Genomic DNA, 17950 nt, shown 5'->3' on the forward strand with positions numbered 1-17950 from the left:
GAGACGGAGTTTCGCTCTTGTTACCCAGGCTGGAGTGCAATAGCGTGATCTCGGCTCACCGCAACCTCCACCTCCTGCGTTCAGGCAATTCTCCTGCCTCAGCCTCCTGAGTAGCTGGGATTTCAGGCACACGCCACCATGCCCAGCTAATTTTTTGTATTTTTAGTAGAGACAGGGTTTCACCATGTTGACCAGGATGGTCTCGATCTCTTGACCTTGTGATCCACCCGCCTCGGCCTCCCAAAGTGCTGGGATTACAGGCTTGAGCCACCGCGCCCGGCCTCCCATTTCTATTCTTACAGCATCCCCATTGAGACACTTGGAAACGGTAATATCAACTCTAAAAAAACTAATTTTATTCATTAAGAAAATTAAATTAAATGTTATACTTTTAGAAAAAGAAGTGTTCAGAAACACATCTTTGGGTGGGAACTCAGGGAGGTTAACAATTACCAATCTAGCTTAAAGTAGTTGTAAATAACTCTCTAAAGAAAGAATAGAAGCTAAACATTTTTCAACCAGTGCTTCTGGGGTTGTTAGCATATAAAATAAGGATAAAGTGACATGGAGATGTTGAGAAAAACTGGTTTTAATAACTAATCTTTTCAGTGTCTATGGTCTCTAATGGTCTCAATCAAGCTCTGGATTTGGGAAATATCTGAGAGAAATGCAAACAGCTGTAAATAACAGAAAACCCTATAAACAGCAGCTTAACAAGAAAATGATTTTCTCATGTAACAAGAAACTCAGAAATAGCTGTACCAAAGCCAGTGCAGACTGTCAAGAGTGTTATTAAGGAAATGATTTCTGGTTTTTTTTACCTGCTCTGTCATCTTTCACATGTGTTTGTTTGTTTTATTGTTGTTGTTTGTTTATTTGTTTTAGTCCTCAGGGATACAAGATTGAGAATGTACCTTTGGCCACTATGTCCATGCTCCAGAAAAATAGAAAGGCAGAAAAGTAAAAAGTCTAATTCTTGTAAGATTTTGTTAAAGATTACTCTCCCAGATATCTTCCTTTCATCTCTTTAGCCAGAATTGGTTACATGACTACCTTTATCTGTAAGGAAATCTGGAGAGGTAAGTATTTTATCTATGTACATGCCTGCCCTGAAAAATGTAACAGTTCTCTTTAGAAGAAAGAAAAAGAGAATATGTATTATATACACAAATAGTCACAGGAAGAATAGGTAAAATTAAAAAAAGAGAGAGAGAGAGAGAGACAGCAAAGGACAAACCCCCAAGGAATGAGAACAGTTAAAGGATGGGCAAAGATCGATGGGCTCAAGGCAGACATTTTATTTTCTATTGTGTGGTTTTTAACCAGCTTTTATTATTTGAAAGCACTTTTTAATTCCCGTAAATTTCCCAAGTACAGGGCTTAATTGAGACTATTACAGCAAGCTAAAAGAATATCCAAAAAAGACATAGGCTGTTTTTCTTTTTTTGAGACAGAGTCTCACTCTGTCTAGGAGGCTAGAGTGCACTGGTGTGATCTTGGCTCACTGCAAATTCCACCTCCTGGGTGCAAGAGATTCTCTGCCTCAGCCTCCCAAGTAGCTGGGACTACAGGCATACACCACAGGCCCAGCTAATTTTTGTATTTTTTGTAGAGACATGGTTTCGCCATGTTGGCCAGGCTGGTCTCCAACTCCTGGCCTCAAGTTATCCACCTGCCTTGGCCTCCCAAAGTGCTGGGAGGTGTGAGCCACCATGCCCAGCCAAATGCTTAGGCTTCTTGTTACTAACTCAATCTATTGAATCATAGATAACTCACAGCTAGTGCACTCGCAAATCCAAACAGACTGGCTATACTAAACTATACCATAAGGCATTATGCTAGTCACCGGGGATAATGGCACTAAGGTTAGTTCCATGCTTTCAAAGAATGTGTGGTCTAGCCTCCAGATAAAGAAACTGTGGTACATATACACCATGGAATACTATGCAACCATGAAAAAAAACAAGATCATGTCCTTTGCAGGGACATAGATGGAGCTGGAAGCCATTATCCTCAGCAAGCTAACATAAAAACAGAAAACCAAACACCACATGTTCTCACTTGTATGTAGAAGCCAAACAATGAGAACACATGGACACAGGGAGGGGAATAACACACACTGGGGCCTGTTGTGGGGACAGGGGGAGGGTCAGCATCAGGATAAACAGCTAATGCATGCGGGGCTTAATACCTAGGTGATGGGTTGATAGGCGCAGCAAACCACCATGGCACATGTTTACCTATGTAACTAACCTGCACGTCCTATACATGTATCCCAGAACTTTAAATTCAATTTTTTAAAAACTTAAATTTAATTTAATTTAAAAAAACTTGTACTCTAGCTTAACAGGGAAGTGTAGAAACTAAACAACTAATATAAAGCAGAGTGATAATGGCAATAACAGATGTGAACCAAATATTTTGCCGTAATATTGAAGAGAGCAACCAATTGCCTGGGGACGTAGGAGCAGACTTCATCAAGAAAGGAACTCTTGAGCCAGGCGCGGTGGCTCAAGCCTGTAATCCCAGCACTTTGGGAGGCCGAGGCGGGTGGATCACGAGGTCAAGAGATCGAGACCATCCTGGTCAGCATGGTGAAACCCCGTCTCTACTAAAAATACAAAAAATTAGCTGGGCATGGTGGTGTGTGCCTGTAATCCCAGCTACTCAGGAGGCTGAGGCAGGAGAATTGCCTGAACCCAGGAGGCGGAGGTTGCGGTGAGCCGAGATCGCGCCATTGCACTCCAGCCTGGGTAACAAAAGCGAAACTCCGTCTCCAAAAAAAAAAAAAAAGGAACTCTTGAAATGGATCTTGAAAGTAAAGTAGAAATTAGTAGAAATTAGCTGGGTCCTGAGGCACTCCAGGAACAAAAAATAGCTTTTGCAGGGTATGAAAACAACAGCATGCTTGATATGCTTTGATCATGGGGAAAGTGATTAGAAAGAAAGCAAAGGGAGTTGAGGCTAGAGACGTGGAGTGGGGTCACATCATAACTGATCTTATATATGTATATGTCTATATATACCAGAAACAGAGACTCAAAAACCCGCAAAACTTTGAGCTGTTTTTGTTCCCAGTGAGTACATAAGCCCCGAGTTGAGATAAAGGGTAAGTAGAGATGGAAAACACACCTTCATGGGGTTCAGAACTGAGGGCCCATTCAAAGTGGGGAGGGGAGAAATGTCCAGCTGAGGAGAGAAAAGGACTTACTGATGAGTTATTCTTCAACGTGGGCCACATACACGGATGCTCTGCCTGTGCAGATGAGCCATCCAGTAAAACTGGACATCCCGACAAAGTGCCTCCTGAAGACAGAGTGTGTCTTAATGTGTGGGAAGCTTGGACATCTTACGTGGAAATCAACACTTAAGGGAAACAGTCTGCCCTCTAACAAATGTGTAACTGAATGAAACCAGTTGGGAATTTCTATCTTTGGGATGCAGAAAACACATCACAACTGCCATGCATGTCATGACAAGAGATTGAACTTACTCCCAGTTCACAAAGTTTGTATCAGTCACTGCCATACATGATGTTTTGTGTGAAAGGCACTGCTAAAAATGGCTGCTCCAGGCCGAGCTGTGGCACACACCTGTAATCCCAACACTTTGGGAGGCCAAGGCAGGTGGATCACTTGAGCCCAGGAATTTGAGACCAGCCTGGGCAACATGGGGAGACCCCCCTCATGTCTACAAAAAACACAAAAAATTAGGTGGGCATGGTGTGGTGGTACACACCTGTAGTCTCAGCTACTCGGGAGGCTGAGGTGGGAGGATCACTTGAGACTGAAAGGCAGAGGTTGCAGGTCACAGTGAGCGGTGATCCAACCACTCTAGCCTGGATGACAAGACACTGTCTCAAAAAAAAAAAAAAAAAAAAGGCTGACCTGACAAAACTAATGTATGGTGATGAAAATCAGAGTAGTGGTTATCTTTGGGAGTAGGTTATGCCTGAGAGTCTGATGGTATTGAAAATGGTCTGTGTTTTGATCTGGATGGTAGTAACATGGATGTATATGTACTTTTAAATGTTTGTTCAGGCCGGGTGCAGTGGCTCAGGCCTATAATCCCAGCACTTTGAGAGGCCGAGGTGGGCAGATCACCTGAGGTCAGGAGTTTGAGATCTGACCAACATAGTGAAACCCTGTCTCTACTAAAAGTACAAAAATTAGCCGGGTGTGGTGGCGCGTGCCTGTAATCCCAGCTACTTGGGAGGCTGAAGCAGGAGAATCGCTTGAACCCAGGAGGCAGAGGTTGCAGTGAGTCGATATCATGCCACTGCACTCTAGCCTGGGTGACAGGAGCAAAACTCCCTCTCAAAAAAAAAAAATGGTTGTTCAAAGAGGCCGTGTGGCTCACACCCATAATCCCAACACTATGGGAAGCCAAGGTGGAGGATTGCATAAGGCCAGGAGTTTGAGACCAGCCCAGGCAACATAGCAAGACCATATCTCTACAGAAATTTTTGAAAATTAGCCAGCCATGTTGTCTCAAGCCTGTAGTCCCAGATACTCAGGAGGCTTAGGTGGAAGGATCACTTGAGCCCAGGAGTCAAGGCTACAGTGAGCTATGATCATACTAATGTTTCTAGCCTAGGCAACAGAGTGAGACTTCCAACTGAAAAAAAAAAAATAAAGTCTGTTTAAGAGGCACAGACTTTATATAAGCTATACCTCAATTTAAAAAGAGCTAGCCCAGTATTTCCTTTTATTCAACCACAACCTACTTAGGCCTGGGTTATCCATGTTCCTCTCTCTTTCTCCCCCACAAAGAATCAAACTCATAGATTCAACATTCCAATGCCAGCTAGTACAAATGCAAAGTCACAGGGAAACAGAAACACAAATATGTTTAACTGGCAGGAAGATCAAAGAAAAGTAAATAATAAACTATGGTTTCATCAAACATTTACAGAACAGCACAGGGCAGAACAAAAGAGCCAATAATCAAGATATACATTTGAAGAATATTTGTTTTAGAGCAATTTATTTTCAAATTTGCAACCAGTTTTAAGTCTTGTATTTAAATCTAACATTTTTAAGAGATTATAACAGACCTTTGGTTAATTATGGTTTTAGAAACTATAATCTTTCGAAGTTTTCAAAAATGTTTTTGAACATTAAAAAAAAGAACTCTTTCCTTTTTGGGATTTCTATATTTGCATTGCCCTACAATTCAGTGACCTATATGGTATCAAAGCAGCTGCCAAGCACTATGGTAGTACTACAAAAATACATTTGAATTGCTTTTCACACTAATTTTTTTTTCTCTGCATGTGTAAGGGACTTCCCCATTTTCAGACAGAAGTTGTAGAGAATTGCTTTCCTTAGTTCTGGCCCTCTGCTGGTTTTGGTTACAGATACAACACTCCCCACTACCTCATGGCTACCCCCTTACCTCTCAACAGAAGTAATTTTTGGCAGGAGGATAAAGAGCAAAGTCAAGTCATAGGCCAAAGTCAATGAACTCAGGCAAACCCACTAAGCTCCCTCCCACCACAAGCCAAAATTTGAGGGGTGTGGAATAAGCAAAGTAACTGAAAAACATACTGCCACAAGGAGGGCCACTGGCAGGAAGGAGCTGCCCCAAATTCACCCCAGAGCACCAGGCTGCCCCATCAGCAATATTTTCTTCAGTAGGGATTCTATTGATTCTGAGCTCATAGTAATATGAGACCAAGAAATAATCAGACATCACAGAGAAGAAAGAACTTGATAGTATTAATAGTGATTATTCCAATTTGATTAATTTGTCTTTTCTTGAGAAAAAATTACAAAGAAAATTCAGAATTTACTCTAGCCCTGCTAAAACATATCTGTCTGGAACTGTTTCCGTTACCTATGAATCAAAAACTTCTTATTTTCTAAACTTTTGCCATCTCACCATTTTTGTAAAGGGCTACACCTTTAAATCCTTTAGAATGAGACAGCCATGTTAGCACGAAAAGGGAATGCATCTCGAACGAGAATTATCGAGTTTGAAAGTCATAGCTTTGCCACTTACTAGATATAAAATGGGGAATAATACCTAGCTTCACAAAGCTGTTATAAGGAATAATGATGTTTTGTAGGCTATAACAGTCTATACAAACCTGAGGTATGAGAGAAGCAGTATCACCAATTAGAAAGATCAGAGGCTTTGGATCCAGAGAGCTCCTGGTTCAAATCTCAGCATTATCACTTTGATCAAGTTAAGTCCTTTGACCCTCAATTGCCCCATCTGGACTGTTGCAAAAATTAAATATTAACATCTATAAAAGCCCAGTCACTTAACAGACATCCAGTAAATGATAGCTATTATTTTGAGGGCATTTTTCTTCCATTTATTAATAGTTATTTTTCATTCATTCATTCAAGAAATATTTAATGAGCTGTGTTAGATATTTATTGTACTGTATTAGAGTATAATGGAAGGCATATACATCTCCTGTCTTTGTGGAGTGACCATCTAGTAGGGGACACAAATAAATAGGCAATTACAATATGATTTTACATGTATTAAAAACCATAATTACTTTTGCACCAACCCAGTATAATAGGAAAAGTATATATGGTCCTATGAGAATGAGAGGAGAGACACTTCATTCAGACTTAGGTCGGTACCACAGAGAAAGCAACATTGAACTGATAACTGAAAGATGAACAGCAATTGTCAAGTGAAGGGGAGGGTGTAAGGGCAATTTTTTTAGACAAAAACACGCACAAAGGCCCAGAAGCAAGAGAGATCATGTTAGTCAAAGACTATCTCAAAATATCCAGCAACATGTCATACCCTTTGTTCTGGGATTAGAATATATATACTGTCAAATAGATAATAGATCTTTCTGTCTTTTTCCTGTCCATTTACATCATGTCTTTCAGCCTTTCATCTGACAAATAGCAATTGAAGAAAATATATTGTCATCTTCAGCTAAAATCATACCATTATCAAGTATAAATTCCATGTACAAATTGCCATTATCAAGTATAAATTTTTCATTATATGGCCCAATAATTCACAACACATATTCTTATTTCAGTCTGGTGATACCCCAAGAATAGCATCACACTGGATGGCGATGGATAAATACCCCTCTACCCTTCATTAACTTAACAGTACAATCAGAAAAATAAAATAAAATGGATGACGTAAAACAGTATGTGGTTAAATGTTACTTGAATGGTTGAACAATAAATATAATGGAAATTTAAATGAGGATGGATCATGACAAAGTCTTATAAATGCCACTGTAGCTTGGGAGTATTTTCCTCATATCATTCAGTGAGGCATATGACCTTACTATATACAGATACCTTTGTTCAGTCATTCAAAAAATATTCAAAGGCTTACTATTATATTTTATACAACAGGGACAGAGACAAAGATCCTACCCATACAAATCTTATATTTTTGTTGGCAGAAGAGGAGGCAATCAACAGAAAAACAAGTTAACACCTTACATACATATCTTACTGAATCTTCAAAGCAACTCCATGAGGTAGAATTATCACCCTCATTTTATAGAAGAGACAAAAGGATGTTAAATAACTTGTCTAAGATTAGAGAGCTAGGAAGTGACACAGCGCAAATTTTAACCTAAGTTATTTTTGCATTTCTTACAGAAAGATTCTCATACCTAATTTAACCTCAAATTAAATCACAAATTTAATTGTATTTTAGTTTCTATCAGACGCTAAAGCCATTCCACTCCACTGCTGAAATTTTACATGTCCGTGAACCACAGAGGTTGCTAGAGGCTTTCCTAACACATGACCCATCCTGAAATTGCATGCCCGGGATTTAGCCAAGTGGTTCTCACTTTTTCCTTCCCCTTAGCTAGGTCCTGATATATTTCTTACTCCTGTGATGTTCTTCCTTCCACCTGCATTGCTTTTAATTTTTATTTTGGTTTCCATTTCAAATTATCACTATGGGTTCCATTTTATCCAATTCCCTCCTCTACGTTTAACATCTTCAACAAATTCCTTGTTTATTTTCCTAATTCACCAAAACAGTTATTGATTAGTAATATTATATTCCCCTTCAAAGGCATGACTCTAATGGGCTCTGCAGCAACTGTGGAATATTAAAAGGATTGCCATTATTTGGAATGACACATATTAACAATAGCTCTACCACTAAGCAGTTACGAGCACTTCAATTTTCTTTCTTTTTTTTTTTTATTTTTAGAGATGGGCTTCTCCACGTTGGTCAGGCTGGTCTCAAACTCCTGGCCTCAGGTGATCTGACCACCTTGGCCTCCCAAAGTGCTGGGATTACAGGCGTGAGCCACCGCGCCTGGTCTAACACTGCAAGTTACAAAAAATTGTACCTGATGAAGAATTGTGGTTCAGAAAAGCTGAAATACTTGCTCAAGGCAGGTAAATACCATAAATCCAGGTCTGGCTTCCTACTATACCATACGTATTGTCTCTCTAAAATTATAGAAATCACAGAAATATGGATTTGAAAGAGCCCTGTAGAACCGATTTTTTTAATGTTTTAATTTTAATTTTGTGGCTACATAGTGTATATATTTATGGGGTACCTGAGATGTTCTGATACAGACATACAATGTGTAATAATCAATCTTTCACAAGATGCCTCCCCGTGTAGGCATTGTGTCTATAGAATCCTTCTCAGGGATCCAGTCTCTGATTGAAATCATGGCTTTATTACATACCAACTGTGACATCTATGAGCCTCAGTTTTCTTACCTATAAAAGGGAATAGTACTATTTACCTCATAGTGTTACTGTTAGGATTAAATAATAAAGTATGTAAAGGTCCTTTGTAAACAATAAAGCACTTTACAAATGCTCCCTGACCTTTCTTTACAAGCAGGTTAGACCCGTTCGGCTTAAAAATAAATTATTATTAAATTTAAATCATTCTGGTGGATACCCCTTTACATAATATATCACTAATTTCACAATCACAAATTTAAATAGAGCCCTATATTCATACATTTTTCTAGTAGCAAAATTGTTTTACACTACTACTACATATAAGACTAAGCTTACAATGCAAGTGTTTCTCAAACTCTTTTGGACAAAAAAGTACCAACTTGGAACAGGTATAAAAAAATAAATTTCACCTTAAATATACAGTTATGTAAAATAATTACATAGCTTGAAATAGCCTGGCTTTAAATAAATTTTCTAATATAATTTTATTAGAATTTTTGCACATATTAAAAATACCATGTATGATACATTATTATAATTATAATAGAAAATAAATATTTTCTTTTTGCTTATTGAGCATTTGACATTTATTAACACATTTAATAAAATTCTTTAGTTATGAGAGAATGATAATTTAACAATAGTTAAGAAAAGTTACTGGAGGAAGCTAGAAGGGCAATAAAATAATATAGGAAAAAGAAAAACTATGTAACACATATAACCTGACTTTTAATGGAGATTTTGGCAAATTACTGTATCCTACAACAGAAATGTTTCAGAACACTTTATAGAAACTACCAATAAAATTGGTTTAAATTACATTATTTGTAAAGTGCCCACTTGTATTCTCATTTACAATGATCCATGGGCATAATACTAAGTCCTCTTATCCAAGTAAATAGAAAATTCAATTTCTCTATTAACTTTCTCCTTCTTTACCATTGAAATTCATCTAACTTAGTGCAATCAGCTTAAAATCTGTCATTTCCAGGATTGCTTCTGTGTGTTCTTCTCTTGGCATTCATATTGTTTCTCTTTCTTTTCCAAGGATCTTATTCTAATATACCATAAAAATGTATGAACATATATATATATATTTGTGTGTGTGCACTGGATTTGCATCTTTCTCTAAATTAGTACTTCTTTTAATAATGGGTGAAAATCAAATCAGGACAGTAGGTTCATTACTTCCTCACCCCTTATTAAGGCAGAAAGGTGAAAACATCATGTCTTTTTTGTGGCATATGCCCACCACACTAAATAAAAACATTTATTGTTTTACTTACAGTCAATGTCCTTCAAGTTGTCTGTGGTAATATATTTTTTAAGCAATGTCGTCTGAAAAATCAAAGAAATCCACTTTTCTACCTTCTAAGCTTCTTACATCTTCTGAATGATGCAGGCTCACGAGTTGCCAAATGAGATGGGCAAAGGCAGCCAAATAGGACTTCCTAGCCAATCTAAAAATAGCAGGTGGTGGTGGACAGCTATACCATTTTTCCCTTTCTCTTTGTCTTCCCTCTATGGGAGAGGTACCATAAACATGCCTTGTTGGAAATTAAAACAGTACAAAAAGAATTCTGTTCCCTCGTGCCCTGAGATCTAGAGAAATGATCAGTTTTAAAATGTGGACATTTTCAGAAGGAAGATGTGAAAGTCAAAGGAGTTATTTTTGCATTTCTTACAGAAAGATTTTCATACCCAATTTCCATTTGTTCTATGAAGAAAACTGACCACAACTTGCTGGAATCAAGAGTTGCTTTTGCCTTTTATTTTTCTTTCCTGGAGCTCCTTGAATAATAATTATTAACATTTGTATGTTTTATAGTTGGCAAAGTCCTTTCACAGATTTTGTTATTGGCTCCTTACAGCAGCTTTTGCCTTGAAAAAGTTCTAGCATTACAATTTGAAAAATGAGAAAACTGAGGCTCACAAATGAAGCTTGCCCAAGGGCCAGGTAAATAAGAGGTAGACCTGTCTTCAAATTCCCCATTTGTTATACACCCACACACACATACATACAGACACACACACTATCTCCCTAAGGATTCCAACATAAAATCCTCCAACATAAAATAGCATTTAGGGATTTATTAAATGACATTTAAATGTTATTAAATGTTAAGGCTTTAACATTGAAAGTTTCAGTCCACGTGTGGTGGCTCCCACCTGCAATACCAACACTAAGAGGATGAGGTGGGTGAATCACCAGAGGTCAAGAGTTCAAGACCAGCCTAGCCAACATAGTGAAACCCTCTCTCTACTAAAAGTACAAAAATTAGCCAGGTGTGGTGGGGGTGTCTGTAATCCCAGCTACTCAGGAAGCTGAAGCAGGAGAATCTCTTGAACTTGGGAGGCAGAGGTTTCAGTGAGCCTAGATCACGCCACTTCACTCCAGCCTGGGTGACACAGTGAGACTCCATCTCAAAAAATTAAAGATATAAAAATATAAAGTTTCAGCTATCGGCCTGGCACAGTGGCTCACACCTATAATCCCAGCACTTTGGGAGGCTGAGGTGGGTGAATCACTTGAGGTCAGGAGTTCGAGACCAGCATGGCCAAAATGGTGAAAGCCCGTCTCTACTAAAAGTACAGAAAAAATTAGCTGGGCATGGTGGCAGGCACCTGTAGTCCCAGCTACTCGGGAGTCTAAGGCATGAGAATCGCTTAAACCCAGGAGGCAGAGGTTGCAGTAAGCCAGGAAGGCACCACTGCACTCCAGCCTAAGCCACAGAGTGAGATTCTGTCTCAAGAAAATTAATTAATTAATATAATTAAAATTAAATTTAAATAAAACTTTAAAAATTGTTTCAGTTATTGGAGGACAATGCCTAAGGCCATTAATATGTAATTAATTGTGATTTTGCTGAAACTCAAATTTTAACTTCACACTGTAAGGGTAGGGAGAGGGAGCTGGTAATTTACAGAGGGAATGTGCTTGCAACTTCTGCATATTAAAAAGGTTGTTGTTATCTGCTAGTCATCTTATATTAGGCAACTTTAAGAATAATAAAAATTTCCTTAAACAAATATAATCCAAAAAAGAAAAATAACTGCTTCAGCTGATGATAAAAGAATAAAAAGAAAATAAAAGGGGCCAGGAGTGGTGGCTCAAGCCTGTAATCCCAGCATTTTGGGAGGCCGAGGTGGGTGGATCACCTGAGGTCGGGAGTTCAAGATCAGCCTGGCCAACTTGGTAAAACCCCATCTCTATTAAAAATACAACAACAAAAAAAAAAAATTAGCTGGGCATGGTAGCAGGTGCCTGTAATCCCAGCTACTCGGGAGGCTGAGGCAGGAGAATTTGCTTGACCCTGGGAGGTAGAGGTTGCAGTGAGCTGAGATCTTGCCATTGCACACCAGCCTGGCAACAGAGCAAGACTCCATCTAAAGAAAAGAAAGAAGAGGGAAGGAAGGAAGGAAGGAAGGAAGGAAGGAAGGAAGGAAGGAAGGAAGGAAGGAAGGAAGGGAGGGAAGGAAAGAAGGAAACATTTTTTGGAAAAAATGTTATAATAAATTGTCTTAGATTAGAGGTCGTTTGTAAATATAAAAGTTCTATAAAATGTGAAAATATGAATTTTCTAATCATGTTAATTATATAACAATAATTTCTTTAGAGAAATTCATTTTTCAAGATTATTATTCAGTTGAAGAAAATTAAATAAGAAATTGTTATGGACAAGTTTTGCTTGTTTGAAGATGAGGAGCAAAGAAATTCCAAGCTTGGAAGGAAATACTAATGTCTAAGCAGTTTTCTCTCAGTGGTACGGTTACAGGAGTCTTTTTTCTTCTCATATTTGTTGTACTTTTCAAACAATATAGAATCCAGAAATGATGGGCATAATTGCATTTAAAAATAACAGACATAAGAAAATGTTCACAGTATACTTTAAGGGAAAAAAGCAGGGCACAAAATTGAATCTACAGCATAATCTCCAGTTGGTAAAAAAGAAAAATTCAATGCAAGTACATAAAGCTAGAAGACAGTAGTCTGCTTGGATAGTGTTATCTCTGCATGAAGGGATCCATGGGCTATTTTCTTATCTGAACATTTCTGCAATCTCCAAATTGTTTTAATGGGCATATTGGTTTTTGTTTTGTTTTGTTTGAAAAAGTATCTCACTCTGTCACCGAGGCTGGAGTGCAGTGACATAATCATAGCTCACTGCAGCTTCAAATTGGCATATTGCATTTTTATAAAGAAAAAAACATATTCACATTTTTTGTCATTGCCAGCCGGAGATCAAGTGGAAGTAAAAAAAAATCACCTCAAACTATAAATCGATGGAAAATGTTAATATACCCAAATTCTAGTTTATAAAACGTTCAATTTTATGTCCATTGAGTTAGATACAGGTAGCTCTCATATACCATTGAAAAAGGCTTTAATAAATATTGCTGATAATCAAATCTTAGTGTAAGAAATCATGTATCATTACATTTCCAGTATCAAATTTAGGATTTCAGTTTCTGAATATAAACAAAATAGCTCTAAAGATTACAAATACATACTAATATAGAAAATAGGTCTATGCATATGCATATATGCACATACAAGAGGATATGTGAAATTCAGTGGTGATGGGATTGCCAGTAAACTACACTTTCCAGTAAACTATACTTTTTTATTTATATTTTTTCAGGCTTTAATTTTCTATATTAAATACTGCACTAGCCCCCATTAAATTGGGAATGCCTCCCCTTGCCTTGATTAGTTTGTTTACAATAAAATAGAAATTGCAGGATACCCAGATATAGAGATGTGTCAAAGGATTTCATTCGCTTTCCTTTTAGTCCGTATTAAAGTATTACCCAGGTATTACCAGCACTGCTCCACCGAAGATGGCATTCTTTAACTGTCCAAAGAGTCTTGAGGTGCTGATGGGGTTTTGCCTGCAGCCTACAGCCATGCCCTTGTAAGAACGTCTGAGTAACTGGTTGGGTGAAGGTGGGGTATAGAGTATTCTGCTGCTCTAATCACTTCTCCAGAGCAGGAATATTGACCTTATGATACTACTCACATTCTTTTACCCAAATAAAAGAAGAGTAATTGACTTCTAACTTTTACAAGAACAGGAAGAGCAATGGCAACTTATAAACAGACTTTGAAGATAATTTACAGGTATTAATAGTTACCTACTTAATTTATAGATAGTAACACTAATACAGAGTTCTCTTTGTCACAAGCCATCTTCTAGGAATGAGTACAAAGATCTTCACATACCTTGCTTAAAAGCAATAGATAATAACCATAGCCTATTTATCCAATCTATGTCCCAAGAGAAAAGTCTCTTGGTGTTGAGTATCAAGCATCAAATTTTCCTGAGAGTTTTCCATGACAAATATTTATTATTTTTATAATTTGAAAACAATTAAGCCAGGTTTATATTTAAAAATTAGTAGGCCATTTACATTCACAAAGGAAAAATTGTAATTTTCTTAAACATTAATGGAGATACTAAAAATATTTATATAGCTCACCATTCAAAAAATAAAAGCACAGAAAATAAAAATAAAGTAGAATGCTAAGAATCTGGATAGAAATCAAATCACCTTTACGTACTTTCAGATTTACTTGAGGGAGAGAGTAACTCCTAGCAACTTAGCTATTTCTTCACCAGTCCCTGATATGCAGTAGCAGCTCAATGAATAAATTTCATGGAATGAATAAATTTAACATTAAATGAATTACCTAATGTTTAATATTTATACCAAAGACATTCTCCCAAGAATCTCAACTACCATTCCAATCCCACTCCCCAGAGGTAACCACAATAAACAGTTTGGTGAATCTCTTTCTGCACATACACCCTACATACTTTTTAAAAAGAAATATGATCATATTATAGCTACTTCCACTTCAAAAATACAGTGGATATCGTACTACAGTTTTAGCTTATTCACTCCTTTTAATAACCGTACAAACTTACCAATTATCTAGATGCTTTTATCAACAAAGATATTGAGTGAAATAATGGTACTAATAGTAGTGGCTAACATTTATCGAGCACTGTTCTACACATTGAAATGGCACGATTTTATAGGTAGGTACTATTATTTATGACTCTCTTATAGATTAAAAAAAATTGAAATACATTACTTGCCCAAGGTTATAATGACTTTCCCAAGGTTAGACGGTAAGAAGCAGGGCCAGGATTTATAGCCAGCATTATGACTTAGGAACCTGTTCTCTTAATTACCACTGCCTCCATGAAGTTAAAAATACTAAAGATAAATTCTAATTTAACAATGACGGCTGCTATATACCACATCTAAACATAATAAGACATAATTTTTTTAACTATACCAGAATCTTGTATGCTTAGTAGTGCTTTCAAAGTAACCATACAAAGAAGTTATTTATACTGTGTAAGTACTCAGTTTAGAGTCTATTAGTAAAAAACATTTGATTTAGTAAAAAACCATTAATTTCCTTCAGATATACCTTATAAATGGACAAGAAAATAGGTCTAAGTGCCTTATTGCTATCATTTTTTAATAACCTGCTTTTTCCAAGTTTGACTGCCCATCTTATTCACTATACTTGTCACTAAATGATTTGTGGTCATTTAAAAAACCATATCCAGGCCAGGCACGGTGGCTCACGCCTATAATCCCAGCACTTTGGGAGGCTGAGGCAGGCAGATTACCTGAGGTCAGGAGTTTGAGACCAGCCTGGCCAACATGGTAAAATCTCATCTACTAATAATTCAAAAATTAACCGTGCATGGTGGCACACACCTGTAATCCCCGCTACTGGGGTGGCTGAGGCAGGAGAATTGCTTGAGCCCAGGGGGATGAGGGTTGCAGTAAGCCGAGATCCTGCCTGGCCAATAGAGTGAGACTCTGTCTCAAAAAAAAATAAAAAATAAAAATAACCATATTCAGTCACACACACACACACGCACACACACACAGACACACACACATGCAAACCTGAACCACATTTTTAGAATATATGACCCAGACTCAAAACTCAGATCCAATAACGTTTTTGAATAATGGTAGTCTTTGGAATAAACATACAGTCTCTGAAAGTCACTATTCTGAAGAGGACAATATTCAGTTGGCAGTTTATAGTCGTTTTGTTTAAAGTTATTTGCCATACTCTATAAGTTTATTTCATTTATGTATGGTTTTTAAATGTTTTTGTTCCCTCCAAAACCAATGTTGCAACTTAATCCCCAATGCAACAGTGATGGGCCTGTATCGGGGGCAGGGGGTGGTGTTTAGATAATAAGGGTGGAGCTTCATGGGTTAGAGCCTTAATAAAAAGGGCTGGAGGGAGTGGGTTTGCTCTCTGCCATTCTTCTGCCATGTGAGGAAGTATTCCTCCCTTCTAGAGGACATGGAGTTCAAGGCACTACCTTGGAAGTGCTTGACACCAAACCTGCAAACGCCTTGACCTTGGCCTTCCCAGCTTCCAAAACAGGAAGAAATAAATTTCTGTTCTTTATAAATTACCTACTCTGTGGTATTCTGGTTGAGCATCACAAAATGAACTAACTCAATGTACCAATCCAGCAACCAGTTCATGTCCACCAACAGTAAAATAACATGCCATATTGACAATTTGGTTCCCAAGCCAATACTCACTTTGATAGCTAGTATTGTATAGCATATCAAAATAGTGTGGTGAGCCAAGAAGAGTGTAAATTGTTTTTGTTTTTTCTTTCTTTCTTTTTTTTTTTTTTCAAGATGGAGTCTCGTTCTGTTGCCAGACTGGAATGCAGTGGTGGGATTTCAGCTCACTGCAACCTCCACCTCCTGAGTTCAAGTGATTCTCCTGACTCAGCTTCCCAAGTAGCTGGGATTACAGGCATGCACCACCACATCCAGCTATTTTGTGTGTTTTTTTTAGTAGAGACAGGGTTTTACCATGTTGGCCAGGATGGTCTCAATCTCTTGACCTCGTGATCCACCTGCCTTGGCCTCCCAAAGTGCTGGCATTACGGGTGTGAGCCACCACACCCAGCCAAACTGTTTTATAACGTTAGCCAATTTCCAAATTTACTCTTTTAACACAAAGTGATTCCACTGTCACTAAGAATAACAGCAATTACAAAATGGCAACTTTAAGAGGTGCCTTATCTTTGGCTGAATCTTAATAAACAGAGGATAACAGTAAAAACAATAAAAAATAGTATGTGCACATGCACATTCACAAATATATTTAATATTACCAGAGGCAGCATTACTACCAACATTCTGAAGTGACACCAAAGGTTTCTGAAGACAGGTCTGGCACAGTGGCTCACACATGTAAACCAGCACTGAAGCCAGCGGATTACTTGAGCCCAGAAGTTCAAAACCAGCCTGGGCAAGACGGTGAAACCCTATCTCTACAGAAAAAAAATAAAAAAGGTAGCCAGGTATGGTGGCATGCCCCTGTAGTCCCAGTTACTCAAGAGGCTGAGGCGGGAGGATTGATTGAGCCTGAGGGTTGACGCTGCAGTGAACCATGATTGTGCCACTGCGCTCTAGTCTGGGCAAAAGAACAAGACAGTGTCTCAAAACAAACAAACAAACAAAGTGGCCAGGTGCGGTGGCTCATGCCTGTAATCCCAGCACTTTGGGAGGCCAAGAAAGGCGGATCACAAGGTCAGGAGTTCAAGACCAGCCTGGCCAACATAGTAAAACCGCGTCTCTACTACAAATAAATTAGCTAGGCGTAGTGACAGGCACCTGTAGTCTCAGCTACTTGGGAGGCTGAGGCAGGAGAATCACTTGAACCTGGGAGGCAGAGGTTGCAGTAGGCTGAGATCACACCACTGCACTTCAGCCTGGGCAACAAGAGCAAAATGCCATCTCAAAAAAATATAATAAATAAATATGTGCGTGTGTGTATAAAAAAAAAAAAAAAAAAAGTATCAGAAAGATAGGTTTCACCTACCCCTGTTACTGAATCGCTTTCTATGTAATCTGTCCAAGTACCAGGTAGTTCCATAGAATAAGCTTCTTGGTGTACATTATTACTAAGTAAATAGTAAACAGTCTTGGAAGACAGCCACTAATATTCAGTCTTAGTGAAAATTAAAACCTTAAATTTCCAAGCATAATTACCTACACTAGTAGTATCCCATAAATACCCGACAATTGATATTCTTCAATCTAATACCAAAAGAAGCAGCTGGGAGTTGTATGGCAGATTTTCTTATATTAAAGTAATTCTGAAAGCTCAGTCTTTTTCATTGCCTGTATTTAATTCAACAGCTCATTTTATTTCCCCCTGCATCTGTACACATAAAACCTTATTCAATGAAATATTTATTAATAATACTATT

General features: G+C 37.9%; 1 protein-coding gene across 1 annotated transcript in view; it reads right to left on the minus strand.

Annotated features, from left to right (window-relative positions):
* Positions 1-10072, minus strand: part of SLC4A4 (solute carrier family 4 member 4) — a 496548-nt gene extending 486476 nt beyond the window's left edge. The window contains exon 1 of the mRNA XM_037728903.1: positions 9953-10072. The gene's annotated coding sequence lies outside the window, so the exon portion shown is untranslated. The remainder of the gene's footprint in view (positions 1-9952) is intronic.
* Between the last annotated feature and the right edge of the window lie 7878 nt (positions 10073-17950).

Source organism: Cebus imitator, unplaced genomic scaffold (genome assembly GCF_001604975.1).
Source record: "Cebus imitator isolate Cc_AM_T3 unplaced genomic scaffold, Cebus_imitator-1.0 Scaffold283, whole genome shotgun sequence".
Taxonomy (NCBI): domain Eukaryota; kingdom Metazoa; phylum Chordata; class Mammalia; order Primates; family Cebidae; genus Cebus; species Cebus imitator.